The following is a 21,374-nucleotide window of genomic DNA, read 5'->3' on the forward strand; positions in this document are numbered from 1 at the left end:
ATCCACTTGAAATTTTTTTGTTAGAGGAAAACCTTTCGATGCTAATCAAATTCAATACTGTAAATATTCTTGTGATCTATGTTACTCTTTATATTTTTCCTAAAAAAAATCAAATTTCAATTTCAACTTCAATCCCAATTTTAGTTTTTATTGAACCAAATGAGTCTAGAACAACAAAATCCAAATAACAAATTCCAATTCCAACACTCAAAAATACCCTTTTTCAACTTTAATGACAACTATTACTCTTGTTAAAATAAATTATCCAAATTTCTAGATTTCTTAATTATTAATATATTTTTATTCAATTTTGCTAATCTAGGTTGTGATGATGTTAATTTTGAAGCCTTTAGCCCTTCTACTGAATTCTTCGAATGAAAATGATTGCAAGAGCTTATTGAGAATGAGAAGTCTTGAAATTTATGTCAGCATTTGTTCACAAATGTCATTATGTTATGCCTCAAATTGGCTCTCCTCTCTTCTCTTCTCTTCTTTTTCTTCTCCTCTTCTGTAATTAGACTAGGATTTAGAGTTTTCTTCCTGGTTCTTTCTCTGATGAGCTCTCAAATTAGGTTTATTTATTTATAAAATTTACAATGGTTAGCCCACTTTTGCATGTGTGTGTGTGTGTGTGTGTGTGTGTGTGTGTGTGTGTGTGTGTGTGTGTGTGTGTTTATTTACAAAAAAATCATGAAATAGAGATCTGAAGTATATTGTGAAATGGTAGGAAACATGGATAGAGAGATCTTCACAATAGAGAATAGTCCATAGTTTGAAGAAAATTTCTAATAATTATAAAGATTTTCATTTTCTAATTGTTCATACTTAAAGAATTCAGTGGACCACAAATACATATTTAGAAATAGTATAGAACTATAGACATGATGATAATGGAAGAAGAGTTCCTCCCTCACTAGAAAGGATGAAAGATAAATAATTCTATGATAGAACAATATTTCTAGGAAGATTCATACAACTTAAATAAGTGAGATTTGAAGATCAGAAAAATAAACCCTTCACTGAGTTAGGCTAGTGTAGCTTATATGAAAATAGCCATTTAAGCATAAGATTTCATGATAATACTCCAAGGAATGCCTCTCTTTCCATTTCCAACCAATCCTTTCACAAACAGCCAAAGATTTATGACTACCCAAACATTGCACAAGTACTCTACAAATAGCCTCTCTTTGATCTCACCAACACTACCCATAAATGAGACAATGTTCCAAGCAAGGCCTACTAAGCTTAATAATAATATTGTAGTTGGTATGATGAAAAATGGAGAGGAATCAAATGTAAACTTTCCCTCATCACCATTCTCTTATTCCTCTAACCCCTTTGGAGTCACAACAAATATTGTCTCAAATAATCCCAACAACTACACAACATCAAACAATGCAATGAAACATGAAGATGTGCACACAATGAGCCACATGAATTGGTTATTCCACCACTCTCTCATTGAATAACCAAGAAGAATGTACTGCACAAGTTGATATCCATAGACTGCAGTGCAAGTGCTATTGGAAAGAAACCTCTATAACATGCATTAGCAGTAAAGCTAATGTTAAGAAATAAAAAATATGGTATACAAATTTGTAAATAAAAATGAGTGCTCATCTTTATGATATAATTTAAGTGACACATTCTATGATTTGATTTTTTTGGGTGGTTCATCTAAAATCACATAGATTCATTTAGTAATATGATTAAAGATGCACCAACTCAAAGAAACAAATGACTGATGTAAACATCACACACTAAAATCTAATTGTTAAATAGTCAAAATTGACTTGCTTTTTCAAAACTTATCTTTTCCTCAAGATTATCTGAATCAAAACATAGGATATATTGTTTATGCCATAACCATATGATTGGACCAATGACTAATAAGTTAATAGTGTGTTTTAATTTAGACAGATAATATGATATTAATATTAAATTTAATTTAACTTACTTTGGGCAGGAATGATTTATCATATAGTAGACTCATGGCAGGAAGTAAGGCATAGTAGATAACTAGTACTGACCAAACATGCCATAGGCAGAAATAAGCATAAAACTACTGAGATCTAATTGAAAAGATCATTGCTCAAAGATATTGTTGAATTTTTCAATCATTGTTTTGTCACTAGTGTAAAACTTGCTACTTGCTGGTGATACAATTGCATCATTTGGTTGATTAATGAATAGGATTTAATCAATAAGATGTAACAATAGTACCTAGAGGAAAGGAGTTATGGTAATGTAATGAAGTACAAGGATTAGTTAAGACAATGGTGAAATGGTGTATTGATAATCTACTTGAAGCGACAAAGGTTGGCCATACTCAGAAACTTTAGAAGATTAAGAAATACTAAGGCTTTTTGTAAAGCATGACCAAGTTGATAATAGGTGCTGAGAAAAGATAAGTCATGCTGAGCAGAAAATTAGTTGGTGCCAAGTAAAAGAAAATTCTAGTATGTGTCGAGTAAAATAGTTAGTGCAGAGAAAAATACAATAGGTGTCAAGCATCAATAAAATGTAGTTGATGCCAAGTGACTTTCAGTTGATGTTGAGCTACACAGTATGTGCCAAGCATCAGAAGATCAATAATGCCAAGCTATGCATTATTATAAAGATCAAAGACTCACCAAAAATAAGCCGAAAATTTTTTTTTCTTGAAGTTTGTGAACCACATGGAAGATAAGATTGATGAGCTTGTGGTAAGGAATTTGAGGTGAACCATTTTTTGGGCAAATTAAAATGGATTCTAGGAGAAGTTTCTAGAAGAGACAAGATATGGGGTAGATACGTTGTATCCTACCTAATCTATCTAAACCCTAATTAGATGATGAAAAATGGTAAAGTATTCTAATTTCTTATTTAAGGAATGACTGATCATGAAGCAAAGAGTTGGAGTGTGTGGTATCAAGAAGAAGACATAGAGAAGGTTAGAAAAGACCAAGGAAGAATAGAGAATAGAGACTCTACATCGTCAAGTGACCACAATAGTGACTGCATTGGCACAACAAGCAAGAAGGCTTAAGGAGACAAAAGCTTGAAGGGTGAAAAAGCTATCTGAGCTATAGAGATTGAAAGCCAAGCAGAATTGAGAAGTGAATTAAGATTTAAAATCTACAAGATAAGTTGTAAGTTAAATTAGATCAAATATTGTACTATAATCTCTAACAATTGTATCAGTTAGGGTAAAATCCTTTGGACTAAAGTTGACTTAATAGTCATTAGAAAAACCTTTCATAGGGTGGCATTCCAAGTGAATGGCCTAAAGTCCTTTAACTAGGCTCACTCAGGTCACATTTAATAGTGTGCATTGTAACCTTTAACAATGTTGGTCTTTCATAGGGCATCACTTTAGAAGAGTGAAAAAGGAGTAGCATGTTACTAGTGGTTTCTCCCAAATTGGGTTTCCACGTTAAATCACTGTGTCAAGTGTGTGGATGAATTTTCATGTTTTATGTTTTATTGTTGCATGTTGATTTAATAGTAACTTGCAAGTATTGGTAATAAGCTTGGATATACATACATATATGAATGTTTAATGGGTTCATTAAGTTAAGTGAAAAGTTTCAATTGGTACATTTGGACCTTGAATAACTTATTCACCCCCCCTCTTAGTTATTCTAAAGAATTCTAACAATTGGTATCAGAGCTAATTTTTCTAACTAAACTAGTTTGAAGGTACTAGAAGCACAAAGATCAAGATGTCCAAGAGAGAAGTACACAAGCTTAACAGAGACAACTTCCCTACATGGAAAAGTCTAATGAAACTACATCTTGGAGGAATAAGAGATCATGCACAAAATACTATTTCAGTAGAACATGTTGATCCTTGTAAGAATCTTCCTTAGGGTAGAATTTACCCAAGACCAAGGAACTCAAAAACTCAAGCACAAATTAGACCAGAGTATGATCAAAATAACTGTATAGTATTCAATTCTATGTACAAGTACACTAGGAGTGCCTCAATATAAAGGCCTCTGATATGCATCTAGAATGCTTCAGAATCAGCATCATGATAACTTCAACAACCAGGCACATGTCCACCAGATATGGGTTATCCTCCATTATGCACGAAAGTAAGTGTGATGATGAGAGGATAAGCCTACAAAGGTGAAACATGCACATCAGTGTTGTAGACAACATGTGCTAAATTAGGAGTGCAAAAAACTATGTTGTCTACATGACAACTGTAGGAGATGCACAAAGTCCTAAGTGTCTCATAAAGAGAAATAATAAAATAATGCACTAACCTAAGTAAACTTAAGTAAAGTGTAAATAGTAAATACCTATTTACACCAACACCCCCCTCCTTAAGTGCAACTTAGGGGAATGCACTTAAGCTCACTAATGCATAATGGGTCCCGGCTATGAGGCCATGTTAGGTACCCATGTACAAAAGAAATGCTAAAATGATGCAATGCAATCTCTCATAAAGCAGAGAAAGAGGGAAAACCACATGGGAAAAACCCTCCTCCAAAAAGAAAGATAAGTACAATAGAGAAAGAGAGAGAAGAAGACCTCATAAGAAGAAAAAATCCCTTCCAGAAGAAGAAGAAGAGAGAGGTCAAGGGACTCCCCTATTTGCAACATCCCGTACCCCCAAGAGATCTTGCAAATGAGTATACTTGACCTCGGTGAAGGGTTTGGTGTAAATATCAACACCCTACTCTGCTATAGGACAATACTAAAGTGCAATGATCTGCTCATGTATAAGCTCTCTAATATAGTGCATGTGAACCTCAATGTACTTTGTCCACTGATGCTGAACTGGATGCTTACAGATTTCAATGGCACTTTGATTGTCACAATGAAGAACTATCGGCTTAGGTAGATCGAATCCAAACTCCTCTAGGATGTGGTGTAACCAAAGAGCCTCTATAGCTACATTGATAGCCCCTTGATACTCAGCCTCTATGGAAGAAAGAGCAACATTGTTTTGTTTCTTACTTTGCCAAAAAATAGGGCCGAAACCAAGGTGAAATGTGTACCCTAAAGTAGACTTCCGAGAATCTAAGTCTCCTACATAGTCTGAATATGTGTATCCAATCAACTGAAGCCCTGTACCTACTACATAATGAATCCCATGTGTATGTGTACCCTTGATATAGTGCAAAATGCGTTTGGCAACCTTCCAATGAAGCTTGTGAGGTTCTTGCATAAAGTGTGAAACCATACCAACTGCAAAGGCAATATCAGGGCATGTGTGTGTCAAGTAGATAAGGCTACCAACTAACTATCTATATAATGTTGCATCAACAAGTGGAGTTGTGCACTTAGCCTCTAGCTTAACACCTAATAGGAAGGGACTAGGAGTAGGTTTACAGTCACTCATGTGAAATCGAGAAAGCAACTCAAGAGCATACTTGGGTTGTGCAAGTGAAATCCCTACTGAAGACTATATGATCTCAATGCCAAGGAAGTAGTGTAGCAAACCCAAGTCTGTCATGGAAAATCTATCCTAAAGAGAGGTCTTGACACTAGTTATGATGGATGCAGTGCTCCCTATAATGATCAAGTCATCAACATAAAGCACTAAGATCAAGTGAGAGTCATCTTGCTGAAGAATGTAAACATTTGAATCAAAATGACATCTTCTAAAACCTACTGAGAGGAGGAATGAATCCATTTTGGCATACCAAGCTCGAGGAGCCTACTTTAAACCATAAATAGACTTCTTTAATCTGCAAACCATAGTAGAATCTTGTACAAACCCCTGTGGTTGCTCCATATAGATTTCCTCATGAAGGTCACCATTCAAAAATGTGCTCTTAACATCCATCTAGTGTACAACCCATCTTTGAGTTGTAGCAATTGCTAGTGTCAGGTGAATGGAGTTCATCTTGGCAACTGGTGCAAAAGTCTCTACATAGTCAATACATGGAACTTGTAAGAAACCTTTGGCAACTAGTCTAGCATTATGTTTATCAATACTTCCATCTATTGCAAATTTGGTTTGATAGATCCACTTGCATCAAACCACTTTTCTTCCCTTAGGAAGGGGAACTAAGTCCCATGTGTTATTTTTCATCAATGAATTGTATTCTTCCTCCATAGCTTTATCCCATTCTAGAATTCCTGATGCTTTCTTAAAAGACTATGGATCTGGAGCAATGGCTATGTATGCATGTGGAAATGACTTGTGTTGTGACTTAGTCCTCCGAGTGTCTGAAGGATTTCCCACCAATGAACCTGCTACATCAAGACTTTGTTGTGCCCAACAAGGTTTAGTGGAAGAAGATTAAGGAATGTCCTCAACTATTTTTTGACCCTATGAAGGTGGTGTCCTATGAGTCAAGGTTGGAGGAATTTCATCTTTCGAGTCACTTTCATCACTATGATCACTATCCACATAGGAGGAAGAAGGAGGAGTTGAAGAAGCCAAACTTGGACATGTCTTTTCAAAATGAACACTCCTCTCATAAAATATTTCATGAGTCTCTGGATCCATTAATTTATATGCCTTGAGATTATCAAGATATCCAAAAAATATGCATGGTTTTCTTTGTGGTTCTAATGCCTTTCGCTTTTGTGGAGGTATCCTTGCCCATGCTGGAGAACCAAAAACTTTGAAGTGCTTAACACTTGGTTTCTTGCCACACCATGCCTCAAAAGGTGTTATTCCATCTAAGGCTTTATGCGAACTTTTTTTTTGAATGTGGTTGGCACAACACATGGCTTCAGCCCAAAACACTTGATCAAGAGACTTGTATTGAAGCATGCAAGTAGTCATTTCCTTAAGGGTTTTTTTCTTTCTTTTAGCTACACCATTTTTCTATGGTGTGTATGCAACTGAATGTTGAAGATCTATCCCCTCATGTGTGCAATAGTCTATAAGTCTAGAGTTGACATATTATCTGCCATTATCTGTCCTTAGGATCTTGATGGCTTTCCTAGATTTCTTCTCAACTTGAACTTTGAATGTGATAAAGTTGTAAAAGACTTCACTCTTATGACCAAGGAAAAAGACCCAAGTGTACCTTGAAAAGTCATCAATAAATGTGAGAACATAGCAGGCCTTACCAAAAGAAGGTACTAGAAAGGGGCCAGCTACATCACTATGTACCAATTCTAGAACAACAGTTGCCTTCCAAGACTTCCCCTTGTCATATTTCTCTTCGAGATGTTTACTTGCTTCACAACCTGGAAATAATCCCTCTGAAAACTTGAATTGAGGTAGACCAATGACCATTTCCTTGCTGCTTAATTGTTGAAGGTAGTGATAATTAAGGTGGCCAAATCTTTCATGCCATAGTTTACTTTGAGTGTTTGAATGAGTCAACAAGGAAAGAGATGTGGACTTAGGCAAAAAATGTGAGAAAGAATAAAGTCTAGTCTCATGGTTTGCCTTTCCAATCGCCACTATTGAATCATCTTTTAGATTTTTCACCACTAGTATGTCGGGGAGGAACTCTACTTTGTTGCCACATCCATAGTGAGTGATTTGATAGATGGAGAGAAGGTTGGTGCTAAGGCTAGGAACATGAAGTACATCCTTGAAGATGCCATTCTCTAACTCAACATTCCCTTTACCTTCTACTTTAATTTGAGTATCATTGCCCACATAGATGTAAGGTACATTTGAAGTTTTTAAAGAGGAAACTTGCTCCCTTGAAGCACCCATGTGATGAGATGCTCCTGAATCTAGAACCCATTCCTCTAGATTGTTTGTACTAGAAAATAAATCTTGGCCCTTGCCCTTTGAAGTGGAGGAAGAACCCTTCTCTTTGTATGCATTTGGAACATCAATTTTGTGTTTTCTCATAATGTTGACCAATTCATCAATATATTTATCTTCGCACTCATGTTCTTCATGTCCATTCTTCTTACAGTAGGAACATGTTTTCTTCTCCTTCTTTTTGGAATCGTTCCCCTTTTGATTGTTCTTGGAAGAAGACTTTCCTTGTTGTGAAGAAGAATGTTGAGTGGAAGAAGATTGACCTATGGAAGATTGTTTTTTTGAGGATGATTGTTGTGTGTTGTCTTGTGGCTTGGCCTTCCATTGCTTCTGCTTCTTGTTTGAGTTTTTGCCACTTGAATTACCTTCATTTGCTACCAAGGCTATGGTTTTGGAAGACTTGAGAATTCCCATACCCACTAGATTATCATGTTCAACGATCAACATTTTTGAGAATTTCTCGAATGAAGGCTTAACATAGGCACTACCCATTGTTAATTTGTGTGTATTAAAGCTAGAAACAAAAGGAGCATATTCAGGTGGAAGATGAGTCATGATTTGTTTGATCATCTTTCCATCTTTAATGGGTTCACAACAATCCTTCAGTTGTGCCCTATACATTTCTACTTTGGTAAGATAGTCTTTAATTGTGTCAAAATTTCTAGGATCCAACTTGAGAAGTTTAACCTCTATTGTGTAAGCCATCTCTTCATCTAATTTCTCATACAAAGCTTCTAGTTTATCCCAAACATCTATTTTATCTGTAAGCTTCCGAATGTGAAATTTGATAGTATCAGAGATATTTTTCAACAAGGTTCCTAAGGCCATCTCCTATTTGGATTCCCAATCTTCTTTACAAGCTTCATCAGCATCAATAGGAGGTTTCTTGGCTACACCAGTGACATAACGCCATAAACTTTTTTCTACCAATGGCTCTTTAATGTTTTCTTTCCAAGTAGAATAATTATGTGGAGTTAACTTTGAAAAAGAACCCATAATGCAAGAACACAAGATAAAGGAGACACAGTACATAGTACACACCCCCCCTTTTCACTCAATCAAAAAATCCCTCTTCCCCCCCCCCCCCCCAAAAAAAAATGATTTTGGTAGTTTATATATAGTGTGTTTACAATGGGCCACTTGCCAAAATTGACAAAGTGGACTTTCTGATTTTTTTGATTACAACCTCTATATAGATTTCAAATCTGGACTATTACAATGTAGCTCAAAATTACATCAATTGTGAAGCATTACAATGCAAAACAAGACCTATCTCTAAAAGTGATACTTTTGTCCAAATTAGACTAAAATTTAATTGCAGATCTAAAAACTAGACAAAAAAATATACACTTTGAAAAAACACAGAACCTGAAAAGGAGTCCAGATGAGCTCGTACGATGTGTTTGATGTTGCAAAAAGTAGGATTAGATAGGTACAGTCACCAAAAAAAGCTTATACTGACCAATCAAAGCACCAAAACCAGAAACTAGCTTTACCACTAAAATATTTAGGAAATTTTACCCAAAATCAAAAAAAAAAATTGCACCTGATTTGGAGTCCGTATGACCAAGTTATGGTTGTTTGAAGTTGAGCTGCCAAATAAAAATTGCATATGAAGAGGGGTCTTTTAGAGGAAATCACTATGTTAAATTTTATGGTCAAATGGCCATCATAGCAATTCAAAAATACCCTGAAATGACGGTCAGAGAATTGTCAATTTTAGGATCAAAGTTTGATGACGTTAGCCTCTTCGCAAGGTGGGATGACGTCACGTTGTATGGATTATGATGTGTCTAGTTCAGATTGTATGGATAAATTAGATGTGTCACCTTGCATAGTAGGGTACAACCAATGACTAGTGGATATGTGGACTGCCCGCATGGTGATCTGACTGAGTAGGGATGTGTCTCTATGTTTGATGTTGACGTGGATACAACTAGCAATGATTGGGATCCACATGTTCGATGGTTGACTCAGTCTGTGTGTTTGATTTGCGAGGTCCAAGATGTATAGTCGAATGCACAGTCACTCCTGGCTGTTCGCTAAGTTTGCAAAGTGTGTGTTTGATTCGTTGAGCACCACATGTGATAGTTGTAGGGTGAATAATGTAGTGGCTGCATGTCCATTGAGGCACTGACGACTGGTGCGAGGTACCAATGCACAGATGCCACATGTCACAGAGACTGTGGGGTTTTCGATCACCAGATTAAGACGGTCATGCTAGAATCCTTTGCGATTGCTGGGATTTGTTTCCTGATGCCATTGTTGGGACTTTTAGTCCCACACTCGCTATGTGCGGTGTTGTTATGCTTTTTTAAAAATGTAGCGCAATACCCGTAGAGTTAACTAGGACACTAGGTAGGTTAGCCTAACCACGGGGTATGTTGTCCTTGCCGGAGAGATGTGGTCAACCTCGAGAAGCTGCTGACTTGGGTCTTGTTTGAGGGTACAACCTGTAGAATTATTAATGCCCTTAGTATTAATAATAATGTCTCTGCAAATTAAATAATCCACCAAAATGCAGATCCAATTTTTGACAACCCAGGTCTGTTACAGAGAAAAATAGAAGAATGGTAGAATTAAAAGATCTAAATAATTAATTAATTAGACCAAAATAGATCATACTCGTACTTCCAAATCGAGCCTTCGGATTCTGATTTACAAAAAAAATTTGCCTTCTGGTTGACTATGGCCTAAAATAGGCAAATTTATAGTCAATCTTCACTAGATCTTCACTCCGAATGCAATGGTGAGGTCCGCTTCAGCTCTAGATGCTCCCAATTGTTGCAAATGCTCTAGATCTGAATCAAGTCCCTTAAAGAGATGAAGCAACAAGGTCTCCAATGGCTATGTGACGAGTATCTCCCTTAGCTCTGATACCATGTAAGAATTTTCCTTAGGGAAGAATTTACCCAAGACCAAGGAACTCAAAACACAAGCACAAATTAGACTAGAGTATGATCAAAATAACTGTATAGTATTCAATTCTATGTACAAGTACACTAGGAGTGCCTCAATATAAAGGCCTTTGAGATGCATCTAGAATGCCTCAGAATCAGCATCATGATAAGTCCAACAACAAGGCACAAGTCCGCCAAATATGGGTTATCCTCCATTATGCACGAAAGTAAGTGCGATGATGAGAGGATAAGCCTACAAAGGTGAAACATGCACATCAGTGTTGTAGGCAACATGTGCTAAATTAGGAGTGCAAAAAACTATGTTGTCTACATGACAACTCAGTGAATAATGCAAACTCCTTTGGTGTAGACACCATGTGCATAATTAGAGTTGCATACTTCTATGTTGTCTACATGACAACTGTAGAAGATGCACAAACTCCTAAGTGTCTCATAAAAAATAATAATAAAATAATGTAAAATAATAAAATAATGCACTAACCTAAGTAAACTTAAGTAAAGTGTAAATAGTAAATACCTATTTACACCAACAATCCTATTGGAGCTCCTACTGTAGAAGATATGAAGAAGAAGAAGAAGAAGGAACATAATCAAGAAATGTTGGAGATTGTCTCTGCTCTTAGCTATGCATAATTTGATGACATCAAGGGATGTGACACTGCAAATAATATGTGGGATGCCCTAACTACCATCTATGGAGGAGACAAAAATGTTCAAAGAGCCAAGTCAAAAAGCCTCAGAGGTAAATTTGATGACATAAGAATGGAAGAAGGTGAGAACATTGCTTGATATGTTGCTAGGATAAAATAAGTTGTTAGTACAATAAGAGGTGCTATTGGTCACATAGATGATGATACTGTGTTAAGTAAAGTCTTGAGAACATTACTACATGTTTATGCTATTAAAGTATCTACAATTCAAGAATTGAGATCTATACCAAGAAATAATCTAACCCTTGAAGGTATGGTAGGAAGACTCACTACTTTTGAATTATCCAATTTTGACAATTACAAACTAGAAAGTCTTGAATCTTCTTTTAAGGAAAAATTACTGTTAAAAGATTTTGATGAAAATAAATAGAAGAAGAAAAGAAAAATAAAGCATGCATCTAGTGATAGTGATACAGATGAAGAAGATGTTGAACAATTGGAAGCACTATTGGTAAGAAGATTTCATAGAGGTAAAGGAAAATTCAAAGGTAAGTTACCCATCATTTGTTTCAATTGCAATGAAGTTGGTCATATTGCTGTAAGATGTACACAAAAGAAAAACTACAAGGAAACAAGTACAAAAATAGAAGAGAAAATGACAACAAAGATTATAAAGACAAAGACAAAAAGTGCTACATTGTTGAAGAAGATGAATCTGATGAACATGATGATGAAGTAGTATATGTTGCAATGAAGGGTGAATTTGATGAGGAGGAGACAATTGCACTTATGACTTGTGTAAATAAAAATGACAAGTGGATCATTGACAGTGGATGCTCTCATCACATGACACGAGATAAAAGTAAGTTCCTTACCTTAAATCATTATGATGGAAATAGTGTTAGATTTTGTAATGATGCTCCATGTCTGATAAAAGGAAAAGGTTCCATTAAGCTCATAAAAAATATCTCATGTGATAATGCATATTATGTTGAAGGATTAATTATAATCTATTGAGTGTGTTACAACTAAGCAATGTAGGATGCAAAGTTGAATTTGGAAACAAGATTGCCATGATATATGAAATAAATGGAAAATTGATAGGAAAAGAAGACCAAACTAGAAGTAATCTATTTTACCTTGATATAGAGGATGCTACTTGTCTTGTGGTGAAATTTGATGATGTTTGGCTATGGCATAAAAGGTAATGTCATGTCAACTTTGATAACTTGATCAACATTAGCAACATGAAGAAATTTAGAGGTTTGCCTAAACTAAAAAAACCTAACAATGTGATAGGAAAACAATGTTAGTTGGGCAAAATGACTAAGTCAACTTTCAAAAGTAAAATTTACACCTCTAAAGAGATACTAGAGATAGTTTATATTGACTTGTGTGGACCTATAGAAGTGTAAAGTTACAAAGGAGACAAGTAAATAATGTTGTTTGTAGATGACTACTCTAGGATGATGATAGTCATGTTCTTAAAGAAAAAGTTTGATGCCTTTTAAATGTTTAAATGGTTTCTAGCAAGAGTTGAAAAAGAGACAGGTAAGAGTTTGAAATGTTTGAGATCAGACAGAGGAGGAGAATTCACATCAAGAGAATTTGAGATGGTTTTAATGATAAACGAATCAAAAGATAGACTTCAACACCAAGAACCCCTCCACAAAATGGAATTGTTAAAAGAAGAAACACGCCAATAATGGATTGTGCCAGAAAACTTATGATAGAAAAGAGCGTTGTTCTAAAGTACTAAAATGAAGCTGTAAGTATAGCTATGTGAGTACAAATCAAGAAAGGTACTAATGCAACACCTTTTGAATTATGGTATGGCCACTCACCCAATGTGGAACATTTCAAAATATTTGGTAGCAAATGTTATGTTCTCAAAGATATAAGAAATGGTAAGTTTCATGCAAAAAGTGATGAAGGAATATTCCTTGGCTACTCCACAAGGAGAAAGGCATATAAGTGTTTAAATACTAAAACTAACAAAATTATGGAAAGTGAAAATGTAAATTTTGATGAATACACAAAAGCTCATGATGCACAATCAATCAAAGAACTAGAGTAGAACAAATCATTTGTATACTTCTATAAAGGAATGTCTGCTAAAGAACAAGAAACCAATCAAGTGGAGAACTAGCAACAAGTTTTAGTAACTATCAAGTTACAACCAGTGAATATCAAGTTGAATTCAAGAACTAAGTTGCATTCAGATGTCGAGTTATAGAATGAAGAAACAACACATTTTGATTCTAAAGTTAGTATACTTGAAAGAGAAGCTGACATACTTGATAGAAATATACATAGTGACTCAGAAGCTAAAAGATAAAATGAAGAAACAAGAATAGAGACAAGAGTGTCCAAATATGTTAGAAGACATCACCCTACTGATCAAATCATTGGAAACAAAGATGCTAGACCAAAGACAAGGAATAGACTGAGGAATGAATCATGCTTGCTAAGCAAGAAAGAACTCAAGATAGAAAGAACTCAAGATAGTGAAAGATGCTCTAGAAGATGATGATTGGTACAAAGCCATGGAAGAGTAAATTGAGCAGATAGAGAAAAACAAAACTTGGAGTTTATTTCCAAGGTCAGATGACAAAAATGTGATTGGTACCAAGTGGGTGTTCAGGAACAAGCTAAATGAAAATGGTGAAATAACAAGAAACAAATCCAAACTGGTTTGCAAAGGATATGCACAAGAGGAAGGAATAGACTATGGGGAGACATTTTCCCCTATTGAAAGGATGGAAGGTGTAAGAACACTACTTGCATATGCTGCCTACAAAGGTTTCAAAGTTTATTAGATGGATATTAAATATGTATTTTTGAATGGCATACTAGAAGAAGAAGTCTACATAGAACAACCAAAAGGATTTTTTGATGACAACAACAAGGGTAAGGTATGTAAACTACACAAAGTTCTTTATGGTTTGAAACAAGCACCAAGAGCATGCTATGAAAGACTTCATAAGTATCCTATGAAGATTGGATTTGAAAGAACTGATGATAACAACAATCTATATATAAAAATAGAAAAAGGTAAAGACATTTGGTTATCTAAAATATTTTTTGATGATATAATATTTGGAGGAAAATATGCTTTACGCAAGGATTTTGCTAATTAGATGAAACATGAATTTGAAATGTCAATGTTTGGTGAGATCAAATTTTTTGTGGGACTGCAAGTTTATCAACTTGAATATGGCATATTTGTTACTAGTCAAAGTACATCAAGGAAATACTAAAAACATTTGGACTATAAGATTCAAAACCAATAAGCACACCCATAGTAATAGGATAGAAACTATCAAAGAATGATGATTCTGTTGAAGTGAATCAAACACTATATAGGTGAATGTTTCGTAAGTTGCAATATGTTTTACATAGTAGACCTAATATTGTATTATCTGTTGGAATAGTTGCAAGATTCTTTGCAAATCCCAAAAAAAATCATTTGATGGTAGTGAAAAGAATAATGAGATACTTGAAAGGAATAGAAGAGTTTGGAAATTACTACAAAAAGAATGAAAATTTTGATTTAAGAGCCTACACTGATGCTAATTGGGGAGGTAATATAGATGACAGAAAAAACACTAGTGGAGGTGCACTTTTCTTAGGCAAGAGACTAGTTACCTAGAATAATTAAAAAGTAAAGTTGTACCTCACAATCCACAACTAAAGCTGAATATGTAGTTGTTGCTATAAACTACACAAATATTGTATGGATCAAGCATCTACTCAAAGGAATGAAGGAAAAAATAATAGGACCTATGATATTTTATTGTGATAACACCAGTGCTATAAACATATCAAAGAATTCAGTAATGCATGCCAAAACTAAGCACATTGCAATCAAGTATCATTATGTAAGAGAGCTAGTTGAAAATAAAGAGGTGAAGATGGAGTATGTCAATACAAAAGAACAAATTTCTCACATTTTCACTAAACCATTACCTAAGGATCCATATGAATATCTTAGAGGTAAGTTAGGGGTGATACCCCTATCAAAGGCTGCTTAATTAACAAAAGGACTACCTTGCATCAAATAGCCTAATTTTCACATATCAATAATTGATTTAGAATATCTTACTTTAGGCATTGCTTAAAGTAATCAAAGTGTTGAAATCCTAAAATAGTCAAAAGAAAGGTCATAGAGGGAGAAACTAGAAATACTACCAATTCTATATCTGCATAATATGATGTTAAGATGATATGTCTTTGGCATTGTTCTCAAAGAGGGAGAAATAGAAAAAATTGATCAATAACCTAAGAGGAAGAAAACCCAAAGGGAGAAAAAGAAGAAAGCAACTAACGGAGAGAAATTGTAGGAGCATAACTAAAGAGGGAGCAATAGCAATAAAAGAGAAAGGGTATCAAAAGATTGATGTTTCTAAAGATGATATGTCTTTGGCATTGTTCTCAAAGAGGGAGAAATAGAAAAAATTGATCAATAACCTAAGAGGAAGAAAACCCAAAGGGAGAAAAAGAAGAAAGCAACTAACGGAGAGAAATTGTAGGAGCATAACTAAAGAGGGAGCAATAGCAATAAAAGAGAAAGGGTATCAAAAGATTGATGTTTCTGAAAATAATATGATGTTAAGATGATATGTCTTTGGCATTGTTCTCAAAGAGGGAGAAATAGAAAAAATTGATCAATAACCTAAGAGGAAGAAAACCCAAAGGGAGAAAAAGAAGAAAGCAACTAACGGAGAGAAATTGTAGGAGCATAACTAAAGAGGGAGCAATAGCAATAAAAGAGAAAGGGTATCAAAAAATCATTTGATGGTAGTGAAAAGAATAATGAGATACTTGAAAGGAATAGAAGAGTTTGGAAATTACTACAAAAAGAATGAAAATTTTGATTTAAGAGCCTACACTGATGCTAATTGGGGAGGTAATATAGATGACAGAAAAAACACTAGTGGAGGTGCACTTTTCTTAGGCAAGAGACTAGTTACCTAGAATAATTAAAAAGTAAAGTTGTACCTCACAATCCACAACTAAAGCTGAATATGTAGTTGTTGCTATAAACTACACAAATATTGTATGGATCAAGCATCTACTCAAAGGAATGAAGGAAAAAATAATAGGACCTATGATATTTTATTGTGATAACACCAGTGCTATAAACATATCAAAGAATTCAGTAATGCATGCCAAAACTAAGCACATTGCAATCAAGTATCATTATGTAAGAGAGCTAGTTGAAAATAAAGAGGTGAAGATGGAGTATGTCAATACAAAAGAACAAATTTCTCACATTTTCACTAAACCATTACCTAAGGATCCATATGAATATCTTAGAGGTAAGTTAGGGGTGATACCCCTATCAAAGGCTGCTTAATTAACAAAAGGACTACCTTGCATCAAATAGCCTAATTTTCACATATCAATAATTGATTTAGAATATCTTACTTTAGGCATTGCTTAAAGTAATCAAAGTGTTGAAATCCTAAAATAGTCAAAAGAAAGGTCATAGAGGGAGAAACTAGAAATACTACCAATTCTATATCTGCATAATATGATGTTAAGATGATATGTCTTTGGCATTGTTCTCAAAGAGGGAGAAATAGAAAAAATTGATCAATAACCTAAGAGGAAGAAAACCCAAAGGGAGAAAAAGAAGAAAGCAACTAACGGAGAGAAATTGTAGGAGCATAACTAAAGAGGGAGCAATAGCAATAAAAGAGAAAGGGTATCAAAAGATTGATGTTTCTGATTAGAGGTAAACACATAAGGGAGAAATCATACTCTATCTTGTAAGAGGGAGCTAAGAATGAAAAGAATTTGTAACTTAATTAGAAGTTGGAAATTGCTAATGCAAGAAACACTATTAAGACAATTTTTCTTTTTGGTATTTCCATACTATTTTTAACCTAGTCAGATTGGTTAAATAGCATGTTTTACCATTTAGATGATTTGGTTGATCAATTTTATTTGCCATCAATGCCAAAGAGGGAGATTGTTGAGATTTGATTGAAAAGATCATTGCTGAAAGATATTGTTGAAGTAATATGTGTTTCAATCATTGTTTTGTTACTAATGTCAAACCTACTATTTACTGGTGAGACAATTGCTTATAAGATCCAAAGACTATCATTTATTTGATTGATGAAGAGGATTTAATCAATAAGATGTAACAATAATACCTAGAGGAAAGGTTGAGTTATGGTAATGTAATGAAGTACAAGGATCAATTAAGACAATGGTGGAATGATGTATTGATAATCTGCTTGAAGCTACAAAGGTTGGCCATACTTAGAAACTTTAGAAGATTAAGAAATACTAAGGTTGTTTGCAAAGCATGACCAAGTTGATAGTAGGTGCCAAGCAAAGATAAGTCATGCCAAGTAGAAAATTAGTTGGTACTGAGTAAAAGAAAATACTAGCATGTGTCGAGTAACAGAGTTAGTGCTGAGAAAAATACAATAGGTGACAAGCATCAGTAAAATGCAGTTGATGTTGAGCTAAATAGTATGTGCCAAGCATCAAAAGATCAATAATGTCAAGCTGCTGCATTATTGTAAAGATTGAAGATTTTCCAAATAATAAGCCAAAAAAAAATTCTTGAAGTCTATGAACCATGTGGAAGATAAGATTAAAGAGCTGGTGGTACAAAATTTGAGGTGAACCATTTTTGGGAAAATTCAAATGGATTCTAGGGGAAGTTTCTAGAAGAGAAAAGATATGGGGTAGAAACATTGTATCCTACCTAATTCGTCTAAACCCTAATTGGATGATGGAAAATCGAAAAGTATTCTAATTTCCTATTTAAGGAATGACTGTTCATGAAGCAAAGAGTTGGAGTGTGTGGTGCCAAGGAGAAGATATAAAGAAGCTCAGAAAAGACCAAGGAAGAATAGAGAATAGAGACTCTATTTTGTCAAGTGACCACAGTAGTGACTGCATTGGTACAACAAGAAAGAAGCTTAAGGAGACAAAAGCTTGAAGGGTGAACAAGCTGTCAGAGTTGTAGAGATTGAAAGCCAAGTAGAATTGAGAACTAAATTGAGATCTAAAATCTGCAAGATAAGTTGTAAGTTAAATCAAATCAAATACTATATTGTACTCTCTAACAATTGTATCAGTTAGGGTAAAATCCTTTGGACTAAGGTTGACTTAACAGTCATTAGAAAATCCTTTAACAAGGTGGCATTCCAATTTAATGGCCTAAAGTCCTTTAACTAGGCTCACTTCTAACAAGGTGATTGAAATCCCTTAACTGGGTCACGTTTAACAATGTGCATTGTAACCTTTAACAGGGTTGGCCTTTCATAGGGCATCACTTCAGAAGAGTGAAAAAGGAGCAGCATGTTACTGGTGGTTTTTGCCAAATTGGGTTTCCATGTTAAATCACTATGTCAATTGTGTGGATGAATTTTCATGTTTTTATGTTTTATTGTTGCATGTTGATTTAACAGTAACTTGCAAGTATTGGTAATTAGCTTGGATACACATACAGATATAAATGTATAATGGGTGCATTAAGTTAAGTGAAAAATTTCAATTGGTATATCTAGACCTTGAAAAAATGATTCACACCCCCCCCCCCCAGTTATTCTAAAGAATTCTAACAAAAATATCCTTTTCCTTAGCTTAATTCCTCGTTTGACTCCAATAAAAGAACAGAGTTTGGTTACAAATATTTCTTGTTGCCCATCTCTTCTACTAAACAAGGGTATCTAAACTAGTGGTTGTTGCACATCCCATGAAAACTAGTTCATCGGGTTGGACACTAATGGAATGCCAATCTAGGCTATGAATCTTTAGTCCTATCATAACATCCTCAACTATAGATCCATACATCCATCCCACTTGCAACAAGTTAAAAGTGAGTTGGCATAGATCTGCTATAGAATATTTTTGTGGGTTGCATCAGATATCTAATATATAAGGTGGTATGTACAATTTTTTTTTGGATTTGATTGTGAATACTCTTTTTTAGCATCAATATTTTGGATCACGCTCCATGATCCATCATTAGGATGAGAGAATGCAAGAATTAAAAAGTGAAGTATATAAACCAAGCCTGAACAAAGTGGGTTAAAGAGAAAAAGAGGATCAATTTGCATATTTTAATTTTCCATTCTTGCATTCTCTTATCCTAATGATGAATCACATAGTGTGATCCAAAAAATTGATGTTGAAAAACATACACAATCAAATCCAAAAACAAAAATTCACATTTCAAATGGATAGTGGACATATGATAAGATTAATATAAGGTGATGGACAATATTTCAGTAGAAATTATTTTAAGAAAATAAACAAGGTTATGCATCTTCTATCACTTTGCCCCAAGACGTTTGGGTTTCATAGCTACAACTAGCAACCTTCAAAGATTTTTCTATAACTAGGGAAGGAAGGCTATGGCTATTGCATGGAATGCCAGTTAGTATAGCCTGAGTTGCTTCAACTAGGACATCGGATCCTCCAAATGCTTTCCTCAATGCCTCGTAGGAACAGGATGGTGCAAAGTTTGGAATCTTTACTTAAGCAACATGACATACATGTTATTGATAAAATATTTATAGGGTTTATAAAACAAATCTTAATAAGCTTTTTATGAACCACAATTTGAACCACATGTCAACATGATTGTTCCTCACATTTCATTTTCTAAAATTAGATTTTATTTAATAAAAGATAATAATGTAGTATTAGATGAAGCTTATGGAAAAGACAATAAATTATTAAAGGATCAAGTACAATAAAGTCTTAGTAAATAAAATAAAGTTAAAAAGAGGAGATTCCTTATCATAATTGCCTCAAACATCTATTAGACACAATATTTGCCATGCCCCTAAAAACAAAGTTGTCTACAACTATAAAAGTGACTACTAGAAAGCTTGCTTCAAATAGGATTGAAATTATAATCGCTTGTTTTTTGATTAGGTACAAGGAGTTTTCAAAAGGACTCCTATAGTTTTACAATGATATCATCACATAACAAATATTCAATAACAAAAAAATGTAGAAAAGATGTCAAGATTATAGCTAAATATAAAAATATTATAATTTCTTGTTTTTTAATTAGGTACGTGGAGTTTTTCAAAGGACTCCCATAGTTTTACAATGTTATCACCACAAAAAAAATAGTCAATAACAAAAAAAAATGCAGCAAACATATCAAGATTATACCTAAATATAAAAACATTATAATTTCTTGTCTTTTTATTAGATATGAGGAGTTTTCCAAAGGACTCCCACAGTTTTAAATGCTATCAACACACAAAAAACAATCAATGACCAAAAATGCAACAAAGATATCAAGATTATACCTAAATATAAAAATAATTAAATATTTATTGTTAATATATAATATTATTATGAATATTAAGATATTAAAAGATATTTAGTAATATATATCATTCTTGATATATGATAAGGAATAAACATAAAAATGTATTGCATAAAAATGTAATAAAGGAATAAACATTAAGCAACTAACATATATTCCTACATGATCATGCAAACCTCAAAATATGAAAGATAAACATGTAAATAAGCATAACATGAAATCAAAATAGCATTAAACTATTCAAAATAGCACATATGCAAATCTCATGAAATCATCAAGTGTAGATGATTTCATTATTGTGGGATGTGGTTGCTCACTATTCCTGTAGCATAACAATGGGGTAGATAGTGCTTCTTGAAAATGAGGAGAGGGCTCTCCTTTTATAGGAAAAGTGATGCAATCAACGGCTAAGATTGAATGCAAGATGGTGAGCTAGGATCCCTCAGGATCGATGAGGTGTCCATGAGGTGGAGGCCAAGTAGACTCCACATGGATTAGGGTTTTGACCATTCAAAGGGGTAAAGATGCTCACACATGTGTGAGCAACCTTTGATATGACATGTCTATGACATGTGTAAGAGGGTTGGAGGCTCATGTTTCCTCACACATGTGTGAGAAACCTTTGGAAGTGATGGATCAATGACATGTGTAAGAGGTGTGGAAGATCATGTTTCCTCACACATGTGTGAGACATTTGGTTCACATGTGACGGGGGACAAAAGATTAAGTGTGTAAGAGTCACATGTCACATGTGACTAGGGTTTGTTAATCCTTTGATTAGGATTGTACAAATGATTAAGGATGTGATT

At 34.3% G+C, this 21,374-nt stretch overlaps 1 pseudogene; it reads right to left on the reverse strand.

The window, feature by feature from the left end:
* Window positions 1-1,039: 1,039 nt before the first annotated feature.
* LOC149554492 (putative cellulose synthase-like protein H3) lies at window positions 1,040-19,880 on the reverse strand (annotated as a pseudogene).
* Window positions 19,881-21,374: the final 1,494 nt, after the last annotated feature.

This window comes from Cupressus sempervirens, chromosome 5 (genome assembly GCF_028749045.1).
Source record: "Cupressus sempervirens isolate cs-2001-9-10 chromosome 5, ASM2874904v1, whole genome shotgun sequence".
In the NCBI taxonomy this organism is placed as follows: Eukaryota; Viridiplantae; Streptophyta; class Pinopsida; order Cupressales; family Cupressaceae; genus Cupressus; species Cupressus sempervirens.